The sequence below is a fragment of the Carassius auratus genome, chromosome 7 (genome assembly GCF_003368295.1).
Source record: "Carassius auratus strain Wakin chromosome 7, ASM336829v1, whole genome shotgun sequence".
NCBI classification, from domain to species: domain Eukaryota; kingdom Metazoa; phylum Chordata; class Actinopteri; order Cypriniformes; family Cyprinidae; genus Carassius; species Carassius auratus.
The window spans coordinates 9,575,259-9,590,778 of record NC_039249.1 but is presented as its reverse complement, the minus strand read 5'-3'; the positions used below and the strand labels follow the sequence as shown (position 1 = coordinate 9,590,778).

Genomic DNA, 15,520 nt, shown 5'->3' with positions numbered 1-15,520 from the left:
TGATCCAGCTATGAAATCTAATAGTCCAGAATTCAGAATAGTAACACTGTTCTCTGAACTGAAATAAATTAAAAATAAGTGGGTGATTAGATTGTCATCATCACCAGAAGTTACCAAACAACTTTTAGAGGCTGACTGCTTGACATAAGCCAAGATGTACATGGTTAGCATTCCACATTTTTTCAATAAATATAAAATATGACTAAAAAACCAAAGTAATGTTGTTACTTTGAAGCTGTTTTACCATCAATAAGTTATTGGTGATGTTGAATCATTTTATCTGCGGTCTCTCTTTCTTTCCATGCTTTGAACCAAATGGGCACAAAGATTTTTCTGTCTCTTATTTTATCAAAGCCAATGCTTAATTTATGTACTTTTCTCATAACAGCAGGGTAGTGGTTGATGGTTAGTTTGAAGTTAGTTAGAGATACATTACTGCTCAAAACTTCTAATCCTGTCCTTTTTTCTTTTTTAAAACAGAGAGCTACCATGAACTCCCTGGAACTGGAAGACATTTAGTTTCTTGTGAAAGCCGAGGCATGAGTTGTGTGCAAGCTCTCATGCTTTATTTCTTTATCTCCTAGGACTATTCCCTCATAACACAGTTTCATGTCAGATCACACACTGAGATGATGTCGGTTATCTGACCTTTGTATTGAACAATGCAGGGCATGCCAAAAGAAACCAGACAAAATATTCCTGCATGCTGCTGAACATCAAAAGAGGTCACAACCTTTTTGTCCACCGACTTCTGATCTGATCTTCTTTTCTGTCAGGTTCTGACCTTCTTCACTGGGTTCAGTATGTACCTATTGACAGTAAAAGATAACATCAGTGTTATGACAAAATACAGGTAAATAAGTTACGCTAAGCGGAGTGTGGAGAACACCACAGTACAAGCCAGAGCAAATACAGAACTGTATAGAACTGTCAAGAAATGACTGGTTATATTGAGGTTATATTCATTTGTAAATACTGAGCCACACAAACAAAAAGTGGCACATTTTACTGTGAAACAAAAATTACAAAATAATAAATAAAATACTCAAAATATTAATTACAAGTACTTACAAATAAGTAACGCGTGGAATAAAAGTTTTTTTGTTAGTTTTTTTTTATTTTAATTTTTTTAGAAAAGACACCAATAAACTTTGTTTTCATTAATTTTGAAAAATCATGTTTTAAAGTGCATTGCTATTGTGATTTGACAAAAGAACTGACGCCAGGTTATTTCAGGAAGACTGAACCTGTAATGAGTATGTAATGAGTATGTTGCATCACACTATGGAGAAAAGGGCTAAATAACATACTACAAAATAAGTATGTGCATCAGAGCTATAGTCTACATAAAGACTGCATATAGAATTCTAAAAATAGCTTCGCTGATCCCATTCCTGCTCCACTTCTACTGCTTTCTTTTTCAGCTTGAACGGTCATGTCATAACAAAAGCAATACTCACACCCCCACAAAACACAAAGCACTTTTTTCCCCACTTTCCCTTCATTACTTAAATAAAAGTTAATTAGAATTTACTGTGAACATTTCAATATAGAAAGCATGGCTGAAAAGATCTGCTTATACAGTGTAGTGGAGTCTCAGCTGGAACAGTCCTGTCATAATAAAAGCAAATGGCCAAAAATATGACATTGGAAAAGTATAAATGGTTTCCTTCATTACCCGAAAACAACCATAAAAATATAATTTTGAATTCACTTTTCAAATGGCCGAATCCACTTATACAGTCAAGTGGAGCCATTTTTAAGTGAATAGCATATAGTTTTTTGAGTGAAGGTTTTGCATGTTAAAGCGTCTCTCGCTCTTTATTTTTTTGTATGGAGGAGTGTGGTATGCGTCACCCTCGGGCTGAACTCTTCGTCAGCAGCACAGTAAGTCAGGTGTTGGGTTTAGCCCCAGGTCAGCTGCGCCTGGGAGCAATCTGCCTCTCCACAGGGGCTTGCTCTCCTGAGAGAACACCATTCTTATGTATTCAGAGATCGTGTGTGAGAGAGAGCGAGCGAAAGAGAGGAAGAGGGAAAAAGGAAAGCAGGAGAATGAGAGCTAATATATGAAAGAGAAAAATCATGTGTGTGTGTTTTCGCCCCCCTTATCCTCCATTACAGACAGCTCCCAACCTCTGGTAACCCAGGCATGACTCAACTGCCATCTGGTATCCAGATGCAGGTCTATAGACTCGTTCCTTCTGGTTCCTTCTTTGGCTTTCCAACTCTCTCTCCTATGTGAGTGTCAGTTTCTGCATGTGTGAGTTAATATCCCCGAGTGTTAATGTCGGCTTACATGTGTTACTCTTCCCTCTCCGATGAACTGTGACCTCTGACATGATGACCCCTGTTCCACTCTTCCCTGCTGATAGAGAAAACAGCAGGGTTGCGACCGGCACATCCCTGACCCCAGCTGTTTGTCCAGCCTCCTCTGCGAAGGTCAAGGGTTGCTGGAGTTCAAGTTCATTAAGTGATACTTTTCTCCTCTTCACCCTCCAAATACACAACAAGAACAGCCCACAATGACCTCGCAGAATCGCGGTCACTGTTTTGACCTTGTAGTCATGGTCATGTTTGAAACAACAAACTAAAATTTTTTAACTGGCCTGAGAAGGAGAGCAGATCTCTTGCGCAGTGGTGCTTGGGTGATGTGGGTTTATCGATAATAGAATCTGACAAAGTCTCAGTTATCTCTGCATGTTGCCTTCCGAAGCTGCTGAGGTTCAGCGGATGTACAATTACCCCAGCTAACTCATGATTGGCTAATTCTCCAGCAAGCACGGGCAGAATTATGCCCGTTCATTCATGATTTGTCACTGAGCGAATGGGTGACTGAAATCATTTTTTTCTGTTCACCTGTACTGAATAGTAAAGTTGTGAGAGATTTGTAGTGAATAATACAACAATTCTTAAAATATACAATAAAAAAAATTGCTGAAATTATGAGGATGTTTTTTAATTGTGAAATTTTAATTGTCACATTTTGAGATAATCACGCTTAATAACAAAAATACTTACAAGAATACTTTTTATGTGCAAAGAAAACTAAAATAATTTATTCAACAATTAGTCTATATTCAACAATAGCACCATTTCAGAGAGTATCACATATGTAAACATATGCAACGTATGTACACGGATACGTTGTTTACATTCAGATCAAAGCACATAGGGCGTAAAACGCGTATCTGTGTATGGTGCTGCTGACACAGAACAACATATGTTGTTTACGTATGTGATGCTCTCCAAAATGGTGCTATAGGGTGAACTGGAGGAGACGAGCTGTTAAATAAAGTAGTTATTTTGGTTTTCTCTGCAAAAAAAAAAAAAAGTATTTTTGTAGCTTTGTAAAATTACAGTTAAACAAATTTTTTTTTTTTTTGCAATCTTCTTGCTAGGTTTCTGAGCCTTGATCATGTAAGGATCCTTGCTATCTATGGGAGGGTCAGAGACCTCTCGCAATGCATCAAAAATATCTTAATTTGTGTTTCGAAGATGAACAAAAGTATTAAAGGTTTGGAACGACAGTGGGCGAATAATTAATGACAGAATTTTCTTTTTTTGGGTGAACTATCCCTTTAAAATAAAAAACAATGATACTTTTATTTTGGATTTTTTTTTTACTTTGCCACTCACCATGAACTAATCGATCCATCTCCATAATCTACAACATATATCTGACTGATAATTATCCAACACAAATCAGTTTCTGATTAAAAGGGAAATATAATCCCAGATTATACGCATCTATGTTCAGCAATAAAGATATATTTCTTCAGAAAGAGTTCTATGTTTATCAGTAGCACATGGCCTTCATCCAAACCCATTTCTATAGAAGGCAAGCTCCAAAATAAAAATTTTCTAAGTGCATTGACAATGTGCAGTGCAGATGAGCTGCGTAAAAACGGGAAACTACCCGACTGTCCTTTCTCTGACGCAGTTTCTTTTCTCATGTTTTTAACTCTATCCATAGCACATCACTGAACTGGTACTCATTAGAAATCCCCTTCCCAGCAGTGACAGAATGGTCCTGTGGGGTTTCCCCTGCAGTGGAGGTCAGATTGACCAAATCTCAATCTGATGCTGGCTAGGATGTTTTCAGATGTTACACCAAATGTCATTTTTAGTGACAGAATGACAGAAGTGGAGATCGTTAATGTGGCTATGATCCACTTTTCTAGTAACTCAACACAGGTTATCATGGCAGAGGTACTCAAACGCAGAGAGCAATCAGGTGTAGGGTCAATAGAGTATTATAAAAATATAAAGAGGAGATATTTTTAATGAAGTCGCTAATACTTGAATACATTTTCCTGTCACACGCAGCTTAGAAGAGTTGTGAGAGAAACCATCAACATTTCAAGATGCAGAGCTGTTCAACAGCACGAACAAAGGAGAGGTTCTTTCAACAAACATAAACCTACAAATGCAACACACATGGAGATGTGAGAAGCAGAGCCAAGGACATATCTGCGATTCTACTCATCCTTCTCAGAGTTCACATGAAGGTTAGCACTCTCTACACTCTCTCTTTCTCCTATGCCAGTAAGCAGAAGCATTTGAATGATTCGGAATCAAATCCTCATGAATTTCACTGGATGTCACTCAGGGTTCATGTTCATTCCCACAGCTCTGATGCAGCTGTGATTAACAAACAACTTTTATGACAATCCGTTATGGTACTACTAGTAAATCTCAAGATCTGTTGACAGTATGAATGTGTATGACCAACTCCTGTGACACATAACCAACACAGTGACTGAGCACTGACTAATAAACCCCTGAAGCCACAACATGGAATGAAATTACTCTAACAAAGAAATCGAATCATTCCAAACCAAACCAATTAAATGATCATAGTCTATGGATACAAAAACATGATGTCCGCTCACCGCTTCGCTTTGCTAAATCTGGACAAACAGTGTGACACAAACAATGAAACCAACTGGTGTTACTGAACATCAAAAATCTGAAGACCACTAATCCAATCAAATTAGGGGAACTCAACTGGGAGTAGAGGAAACACCAAGGTAGCAAAGGGCACTATTTATTTTATTTTTTACAGTTGTAGACCACTTTATTTACTGATGTAGAAACAAGATGCTGCTCTGTTTTCAAGGAGTGAGTGAAATTGCAGTATTGACAGTGTAATAAAAAAAAGTTAAGTCAAAAAGAGAAATGGGTCATATAAACATGCAGATGATCGGTATCGGTTCTAGCAAGAAAAAAAATCTATATCAGTCAATCTCTAAAATGATTATATTATATATAACAGGAAAACTTGGAAATTCGTTAACTCAAAAGTGCACTTAAAATAGTAGTTTTAGTAATGCACTTTTATATCATGTTATTTATGTTTATATAATTTACATTTTTGATCATTCAAATATTTTTCTTTACGAGAACATTTGCAACACGCCTGGAACTATACAGCTATAATGTGACTGCATAGATTTATAAACATATACATGTAAAGTATATAAAAAAAAAGTTATAAGTGAACCTCAAAGAACATAATAAAATACTGATAATAATAATAAAAGAAAATGTCATGACCCCTTTATGTAACATTGACTACAAGTGCGAGATTAGGAGGATCCAAATGTAGACAAATACTTATTGATGGCATAAAGAAAATGCAGGAAAAGAGGAAACCAGAGAGCAAGAACATGAGACTCTACAGGAGACAATGACTGACTGACAATAACTGAAACACAGGTTATATACACACAGGGTAACAAGGTAACAAGGGGTTGGAACTAATCAATCACCATGACATCCAACAAGGGGGAAACCATGTAGACAAACAATGAGGAAAACACAAGGAATTGGAACTAATGCTGAAATAATTAAATGTACACTCTAAAAAACGCTGGGTTGTTTTTTCAACCCAACTGCTGGGTTGCGGCCGTTGGATAGGACTTTGGGATGTTTTAACCCAAGTTTGGGTTGAAAATAAGTTAAAAAAAAAATTTTTTTTTAACCCAGCGGGTCTGGGTTGAGGACGCGGACGTGAAGGAGAGCACGCACGTCACGTCAAGATCGTACGTCTCCAGTGCGAGCAGCCGCCATTTTCTCAGCGTGATAGAAGCGAGAAGCGAGTGAAAGACTATGGTAAGTAAATATTCAAAATGTAAAGTTATCTTTTATTGTTTACCCGGTTGTATGAAAGGCGGAAGGTTTTATGAAAGGCGGAAACAAAGGAGCTTAACGTTATATATATATATAAAAAAACGGACACGGTTTTCGCCTCAGACACGGAGGTCTTAACTGCCTCATGTAACGGTACTGAACGGAGGATGTCCTTTTAATATAACGTCTGTGAATGTATTTTGTCATATTTACATAAGATTTTACATTATCTGTACTTTTTGAGGCGTTAACAGACGGTTATGGTCACGGTTACGCTCATGTGAATTTGTCTTTTTTTTCGCGGTTAAACAATGTATGTTTGTCTCCTAAAGGAAACGGCATTGTGTAGTAAAGACTAGCATAATTATTTTGAGGCTGTTGAAGTGGTAACTGTTAAAAGTATGTTTTACATGTAATATTTCAGACTTGTCCAGCTCCGGTCTTCATTGTCCTCGCGCTGAGAGTTAAAGACACAGAAGCTGTTTGTGTGAGGAGTCACAGACCTGTGTGAGGATGAGGAGGAGGTGTTCTTCTGAAGAGAGGGACAGACGGTTTAAGGAGAGTAAACTTCAGAATAACATCAAGTTATCTTTATTTTTACTAAGACTAAAATAATGTTGTTGTTTTTTTAGATGTTGCAATCCAGAGACAAGATAACTTCATTCTTTTGAGACTGATGTAAGTTAAGTTATTATTACTTTTTTTTTTAGAAAATTAATGTTTATGTTGTGTCCTGCCTGTTAACTTCACATTTTGATGCAAAAACAGTGTGATTTTATATATATATATATATATATATATATATATATATATATATATATATATATATATATATATATATATATATATATATATGTCTGTATGTGTGTATATATATGTATGTATATGTTAATATTTTATTGAAACCATTGATGTCCCTCTTTGCAGAACTCAAACTAACTGGAGTTAAGGACACACAAGTCTGCTTGTGTGAGGAGGTGGTTTTCTCAGCTTCTTCTGAGGAGAGGGAAAGATCGTTTAAGGCAAGTAAACTTCATAATTTCATGTTATCAGTTGTTGTTGTGTTTTACTAAGAGTAAAATAATGTTTGTTTTTTTGTTTTTGTAGATGTTAAAAGCAAGAGACATGGGAGAGCATCATTCCTTTGAGATTTTATGCAAGTTATTTTTAGAAAATAAATTTTTCTGTTGTCTCCTGCCGGTTTACTTCACAATTTAATGCAAGAACAGTGTGATTACGTGCTCATTTCATTAAGACCATTGATGTCTGTGTTTTTTATTGCAGAAATCAAACCAAGTTTGGAGTTGTCTTGTCTGATTTGGAGATTCATTATTCTTGGTCTTCGCTCTTAGAGGTAAAGTTCACACAAAAAATCATTTACTTGCCCTCAAGTCATTCCAAACCTATACCTTTACAACATAAATTAATATATTTTTAGTTTTCTCATAATATTTGTTAATCCATTTATAGTTTAGATAATCAGTATTTTCAAGCTTCATAAATATAGAGTTATTGTAGAAGTAAATTCTGATATTTGTATATGAATACATCTTAAATTATATGATAGCAAACATGTATGTTCAAAATAAAATACTGGTCTCCCAGACCAGCAATGGAGGACACAAAAAGAGAATATTAAATATATTCATATGCTTTCCAAAAAATGAGCAGAGTTTGTATGAGTCTGGAAAAACATGGGGAGAGTAAATTATGAACATTTTAATTATTTGTTTAACTAACGGTTTGAAGAGCAGCCCTCCATGTACGTGAATATTGTGAGGTATGTGAATGTCATGTCTGTTTTAATGTTTCAGTAAAGAAGCTTTCTGAAAGCAATATTTATTCAAACAATATCACCTGTCCTCACACTAGTGCTGCCATTATAGACTTCATGAGAGCTGTGGTGGACTGAGACATTAAACAACCACACAAAGTGTTGAAACTTTAAAACAATTATTTACCTATCCTTACGGATGTGAATACACCTCTACCTGAAAATCGATAGTTTAATTAAATGTTTAATTTTTTCAAATGTGTTTCTCTTAGGCCACTGATGAAGAACAGGCGGTGACTGGGATGAATGCTGGTCAGAGAGGAGAATCTTCTTTCCCCTAAACAGCAGTGGTTTTAAAGGAGGACGCTGCCCTGGATGATGTAGATGATGTCACATGCTGTGCTGATGGGGCTTCTTCATGACTACATCAGTTATGCTAAAGAGATCATGAAAATTGACCGTGATGCATGATCTGTAGTGATGCATGATCTGTATTCATGGACTATGAAACAAACTGTAATTGTATAATTTGTTAAAAAAAAAAAGTTAAATGCTTTTTCTGTGTTGTTTATTAGAGTTTACACTCTGTCATTCATACACCTGCTCACATTCTTACACACACACATGCGTCTGTTAAATGTTATAATATCAAAGTTAATGTTGTGATTTATTGGTGTACTGTCATGCCAGAATAGTTGGGAAAAAACCTAACTAATTGTAAATTTATTGTATGTGTTTTCGTATATTTTTATATAGTATATACAATTGAACAAAGTCCAATTTGATCTTAAGTTATATTCATCAAATGTTCAATGCTTTGTTTATGAACTCTGTAGCTGTTAATGCCATCCTTTTCTGCATTTCTTCTAACATGTTACTTTTTGACTTATCTCTTGTTTTTAATAAATATTTTCCTTTTGATAATTATTATTTGTGTGTAAAAGTGATATTTAAAATGAACAACATTTGTAGGTTTAATGCCTAGCTCAATTTGGGTTAATTTTAACTTAGAAATGCATTGTTTCCCCACATGGCTGCACTCTGCGAGTTTATTTTCTGCCAGCAGGAGGTGCTAAGAGCGGGAGAGGTAGGTTTCTCCGGTAACGGCTGCAGAGCGGTGCTGAGCTCACAAACGCTGCCTTATCAAGCACATGCGAAATGATATCGAACATTTTCTAAATACAGTAGTTTTCCTTCTGAAATACAGTGATAAAAAACACCCGCTCTGGTTTTTGAAACCCTGCAATATAGTCATTTTAAACCATAAAAAAAGGCAACCCAGCAGGCTGGGTTAAATATGATAACCCAACTGGTTGGGTTAAAATAACCCAGCGCTGGGTTCGTCCCTTTTTGACCCAGCACTGGGTTGTCAAAATAACCCAAATTGGGTTGTTTTCAACCCAGCAGTTTTTAGAGTGTAGCATCCCATTGGCTGACAACCATATAAACACTCACCACGGTACATATTTAGTTTGCTGACAATTCTGGAATTTCTTTCAAATACATCCTTATTTCACTGCTTATAAAATATTCAATATGCTTCAAATGATAATTCATATATAGCCTAAAAAAAACAATACTATAGTCCCCTTCACCATGTTCAAAGTTTATGACACGCCTAACTCAGAAACTCTGATATCAAAACTATTTCAGAATTTCCCAGTTGTAAAAACAATTTGAGAGGCGTTCAAGTTCTAATTTCCGATTACGAAACTCGTATTTACATTTACATTTATAGCAAGTGAAGGCAGCATAAGCACAGGAAGCAAACACAGGAAATGGAACAGAAATTTTTTTAACATAAAAGTCCTTGAACAAGACAGGTGCACAGGTTAAAGATCATAACACTTTAACTGGAAAACAATGGCATACAATAGAAAAACTAAAATATGTTTAGAAAGGCAGTAAAGATTAATGTAAAAGATAAATGAATGAAAACATTTCAGTTGTGAGTGGCAGCACTGGCCTGAAAGTGCAAGTGTCCGTTCCGTTTTCTGGCCCGAAAATCTCTCACACTGTCCCAGAGGTCACTGGGCCATTCTTACTGTTTTAAGCCCTGTATCAACTGTACAGATAATATTACAAATAGTGCATCCATATGTTGGGAAAAATACTGACATCTCTGAATAGAACGTGAAAAATAGAATGGGGTGTCTAGTATGTTGTGATATAATGATATAGTTTATAAAATAATTCATACAATTATAAATAGTTAAGTTCTTCTTCTTGAGTTCTTAAGACTTCTGGTGGGGGAACCATTTTTTACTGATGTCTGATCTGCAAATGGTTGTCAGGTCATAAACATTTATTTTGAGATTCATCCAATAGTTTGTGCCCTGTAGCTTTCATTTGTGTTTCACCGAATGTCCCAGTTGTTCAGTTCATCATGTAGCGTGGGATCTGAACACACACAAGCACAAACACACACAGGGACTTAGATTGTCCTTCATCTTCATTTGTGATGTGTAAAGCCTGGCCCATGCCTGGATTAGGATGGAAACACCAGGTCTATCCCAATAAGCTCTCTGTAAATTCAGGAGAGCTGCTCTAGCAGACTTTTGATGCATTGGGCCAGATCTCAGGTCTGGGGAATCCATAACTATCATGGACGATGACAAAAGCCAGCTAGGTCATCCAAAGGCGAAGCCTCAGCCTACATTCTGAGCTGTAAATCCAGCTCACAAAGGCCTTTTTTTAAAAAAAAAAGAAGAAGAAGAAGAAGAAGAAAACACTCTAAATCTGTTTCCTCTTTATGTATGTGTTAATATTTAGCACAGTGCTCAATAATGAACGTCACATTCCTCTGCTGTTATGTGACCCTCTTTCCTTGCTTATTTGTCCATTTGGAAACACAATGGCAAACAAGAAATACACAGCAAATGTTAGATTGTTGAACTTTATGTCAATCTTTCTAGTTTAATTAAGATCCCAGATAGCCCAGCTGTTCGTCCTGAAATCAGCTTTTTTTGTACACATATGTAATTCATTATAAAGTTCAAAAGATATGATCTTGGATTGATAATCAGAAACAGACTGAGGTGAGGTTTTGATAATGAGTTATGTGTAGTAGTACCTTACAGGATGGATATGAAGTCAGTTTACAGGAAAGGGGTGAAAGAAGGTGCAAGTGAAATGAAGTTCAAACCAAATATTGACACACTTTTTATTGATGACAAAGAATGTTTCCTGGGAGAGTAGCTTACAATGCAAATGTTCTGACAAATAATGCTGACTCATAGACTGTTAGCACGTTTTCATATTTAAAGAATTTGTCTGATGATTCAAACGCGAGAAACAATAATGTACAGTACGTGGGGAAAAAAAACATTTCATTACACACTGAGTTTCATTTAAAGAAATAATTTAATATTTCCATATTAATAATAAATAAATAATTAAAGGTATAGTTCACCCACCCAAAAATGTCATCACTGACCCTCATGGTCCAAAAGGGTATATGTAATAATTTTTATTTTTGTAATGTCTGTTTAATGTTTTACACAATGACTTTAAATTAGCCAAATTTGATGTGCGATTAATAATAATTACCAGCACTAATTTTAATGTATATCGATCACTTGATTTTGCATATTTATCACTTCGGCTCTGCTTTAAAAGGCTGAATCAGCAGTTGGTAGGTTTCGTGTGATGCCTGAATACAACGCCAATTTATAGACATATACCTTGGCAAATTCTATGTTTGTCCTGTTCCACCAAGCGTATGTACTGTAAACAGATTGACAAAGCAATCACTGGTCATTTTCATCTAAATTTGAATGACTGCTACTCTAAAATCAGCTCTTTTCCAGGATGCCAAAATAACCTGGATATGCTGCCAAAGGAATATAATCTATAGAGAAGTAAATAACTAGTGTATTCTATTTCTGTGGGTCAGGTTCTACAGCACCAATGTCTCATTCTGACAGTCAAATCAATTACACTTTCCAGCTGGGCATCACAGCGAGTTGTAAGTTGTCCGACTTCATACATCAGCACCACATTGTCAGCCCTGACTCCAGTTTTAACACACTAGCACCTTTATGTGAAGGGAAAACAGACCAAGGGCCAGATTCCCAACCAGACTACCATGACAAGTATCACATGAACCCCACCCATAATGAACAGGCAGTTTCCGTTTTACAATATTTTCTCAGCAAACCCATCAACACCCATCTGTGGAGACTATACCCACCCATTTCTAACCTGGTTTCAAACACTAGTGGCACGTTAGTGGCTAATGATTGTGGTTGGAAGAGGTGGTGGGCTAATACCAATACAGCCCGACTTTCTACATCTGCTGTGTCTTAACAGCTTGGGAACACTGGAAATAAGGACGCTGTATAACTTCTAAAGGCCGCCCAAACTGTTTTCCAAAGGACCTGCAGACACATATAAAATCTGTATACAAGGTGCCAGCAATGCTGACCAATGACCTCAGTGGAATGTGAACATGCATGCATGTTCTGATTCCCCACAGATTCCACAACCATGCCACGTGTTGTGTTAAAATCCCACAAACACTCCAAGAGATCATTACTACACCCTAGGCATTTAAATACTGTGTCCAGAGGCAGCAAGTGGAAAACTGACGCCTTCAAAATTTGGATTTGTAAAGCACTCCAGACTCTTCAGCATTCAAATCTCATAGGGAAATAAAGTGATAAATATAAAATTCCTGTACGTACAGCATGGCGCTAGCAACTCGGCAGTCATGGATTGATTTCCAGGGAACAAATGGACTGATACAATGTGGAGCTTGAATCTACTTTGAAGTTGCTTTAGATAAAAGTATAAAAGATTTAAAAGTAAAAAATATATATATTTTATATAAATAAATAAATAAATAGTGCATCAGCTGGAGTAATATTTGATTGCTAAAGCAGAAATGCACTTCGAAGGCTCATGTGTCATGAGTTACACTGCCACCAACTTGGATCATGGCATTTTGTGATCTATTGTTTTTAACCTTATTCTCTGAGCAACAACCAAATTTAGAGCCTCAATATAAGCCAAGACAGAATGCAACAGTGCTGCAATTTGATTCTCCAAGGAGACGTGCCTATTCTAATAACTTTCATTTTCCTACTGATGAAACCATTTTGGCTTCACTTCATCTATTTACCCTGTGTAAAAGCCACAATCCTAACCACAAGTGTCAGCGTACACAGGGCTCAGAAAGTCAGGCAATTTTTAGGCTCAGGAAGAAAATTTCTAGCCCTCAGCCTTACATATTTCACTTTCCGTGACTTCTATCAAATTTACGTTTGGCACAACAGAAAAAAGAAATGTTTTCTTTGATCAAGACCCAACTTTTTTTTTCAAAGGAAACGTGTCTACTCTATAGCGCTCAGCCAGAGGTAAAAAGGGCACATGTATGGCTTGCAGACAATTCCAAGACCACGTTTACAAGAAATCAGCAGGAGGGGTTTGTCACAGCATGATCTCATTCGATTTTGTAGCTGTCTTACATATGCATATGAGCTTTTGTGTGTTAAGACAGACACAGAAAAAATGTCAACCTATTGACAGCATTTATAACATCTTAACGCCTGGTTGGAACTGATAAAAAAAGTGTCACGTCAATCTCACATCAGCTGACTCTCAGCTGATCCCCATCTACCTATAGGAATAAGACACCCATCTAAGAATTCATATATACGATCCCTCAGTATTATCAGCTGTCTTTGCATTGCTCAATAGCTAATTACCCTCCATTAAATTCCCTAATAAATTCAGCTCCTTTGAATCAGACTAATTCTAAAATGTTTACATAAAACCATATGGTGGTTCTGTTTACCCTGGGGTATGTGTGTGTTTATTTTTTTGGGGGGGGGGGGGGGGGTTCTTGCCAATCCAAACTGTATGCTAACTGTCAATCATCTTTGACGATAGTGGCCCTGACAGAAATTGACAATTTACCCATAGTTGTATTTTATAAATGCTTATTATTGACCTTATTTTTCAAAATTCATCCATGCAAGCAATTAATTTTTTTATAAATCAGTGTCGTTTATATTATCAATGTCAATTTTTTTTTTTTTTTTTTGTAGCTCAAAGCAAGACAAAGATAAATGTGACCCTGTTGGTGAAAACCTAGCTAAAATTTTTTTTTGATATGATTTACTGGTTTCTACATAAAATCATCTTTCATAAGGTAAATAACATTCTGTGAAAATGTATTATTATTATGCATAAAGGATGTTATTTAATTTTATTCATTTTTGCTCTTTAAAAAAGATATCTAGAAAACAATAGTATCAATGAAGCTCTTACCATAGCTCATCAGTATTCTTGCAGCCATACAAAACTCCAGTCTGTCCCTCCACTGACACCATGACATGTGGGTGACATTCACACTGTTTTCTGCAAAAACACAAGGAAATGGCGATGCATAAAATTACTTGGCATGCCATCTCAACTACTCATACACTCCTTCCTTCCTTCAGTCACTCACTCACCCACTCAGTCTCTCTCTTAGCCCTTTCAGTCTCTGCGTTTTTGTTATTTTATCCCTTTTTCAAAATGGTGGCTGAGTAAACATTTTAGTGCCTCCGGGGGGTCGTTTGGAGAGAACCACCTTTATGCCCACCGGCTGTTGATGGATCAAGACAGAGGGACCGGGTCCTCCATTTGAGGGGCTCCTGAGCTTGGATGATAGAAGGTGTTTGGGGGAGGGTGTTCTGTCAAGTGTTTTCACTGCAAACTTTCTTAATTTGAGCAAATGTGTTTCACAGTGCGAGGAATGTTCTCACGGCTCAAACCACAGTAATCAGGGTGACTAACTAACGTGACTAACAGTTGAGAGGAGTACTTCACTTAAACTAAAATTCTGGTCATGTTTACTCACCATCATGTAGTTCCAAACCTATAGGACTTCCTTTCTTGTGAGCATGAAGGACAATATTCTGAAGAATGTTTGAACTGTTTTTGACCATACAATGAAATTCAATGAGATCCAAAACAACTTTCATTGCATGGACAAAAAACACTAACACATTTTTCAATCCCTTGTGCCCCAAATAACACTCATTAAGGATTGGACTGACATTAAGGTGAGTAAAAGATGACAAACTATCCAATCAAGCACTCAAAAGAGTAGGGCTTTCTGTGTTGACTTAAATCGATACGGCACCACTACAGCAAAGAAAAGGTCAAAAAAGGCTCCAAATTTTTAATGTGCATTTTTTCTTTTCCCTGGTTTCTTCATAAAATAGTTTTGTCTGAGTTCTTTTATCTCAGGCAGGAAAATGTGCCATTTATATGTTTTCCATGCCTCATTTATTTGCCTCTCTCGAAATCTTAAACTTTTTAACGAATGCTGCCATAAATGTAGTATAGCAGGGCTTCTCCTCTGATCCTCCATGGTTGGAGCCATGCCCTGCTATTGTACTGCGACTCAACTTGAGCGTAGCAGTTTAACCATAATAACAGACTGGCCTCGGTTTCAACCCTGAGCTTCGAAGAGCGAAGTCTGCATATCTGCTCTACAGCTCCAGTGGAATTGTTTGCACAGTCCCAAAGCTCCGATTGGAAAATCAATGGATGGATCTGGGATGGCCAGGCTCTTAGGTAGCTCTTTCTCAGTTTTTTCTGTGATCTATGGCATTTTGATTT

General features: G+C 36.7%; 1 long non-coding RNA gene across 1 annotated transcript in view; it reads right to left on the bottom strand.

The window, feature by feature from the left end:
- Positions 1 to 271: 271 nt before the first annotated feature.
- The window catches only part of LOC113105844 (uncharacterized), a 56,407-nt gene continuing 41,158 nt past the window's right edge, over positions 272 to 15,520 (bottom strand). Inside the window, exons 2-3 of the long non-coding RNA XR_003292407.1 lie at positions 14,180 to 14,269; positions 272 to 809 (exon numbers count right to left, since the gene is read on the bottom strand). This is a non-coding gene — a long non-coding RNA (uncharacterized LOC113105844). The remainder of the gene's footprint in view (positions 810 to 14,179; positions 14,270 to 15,520) is intronic.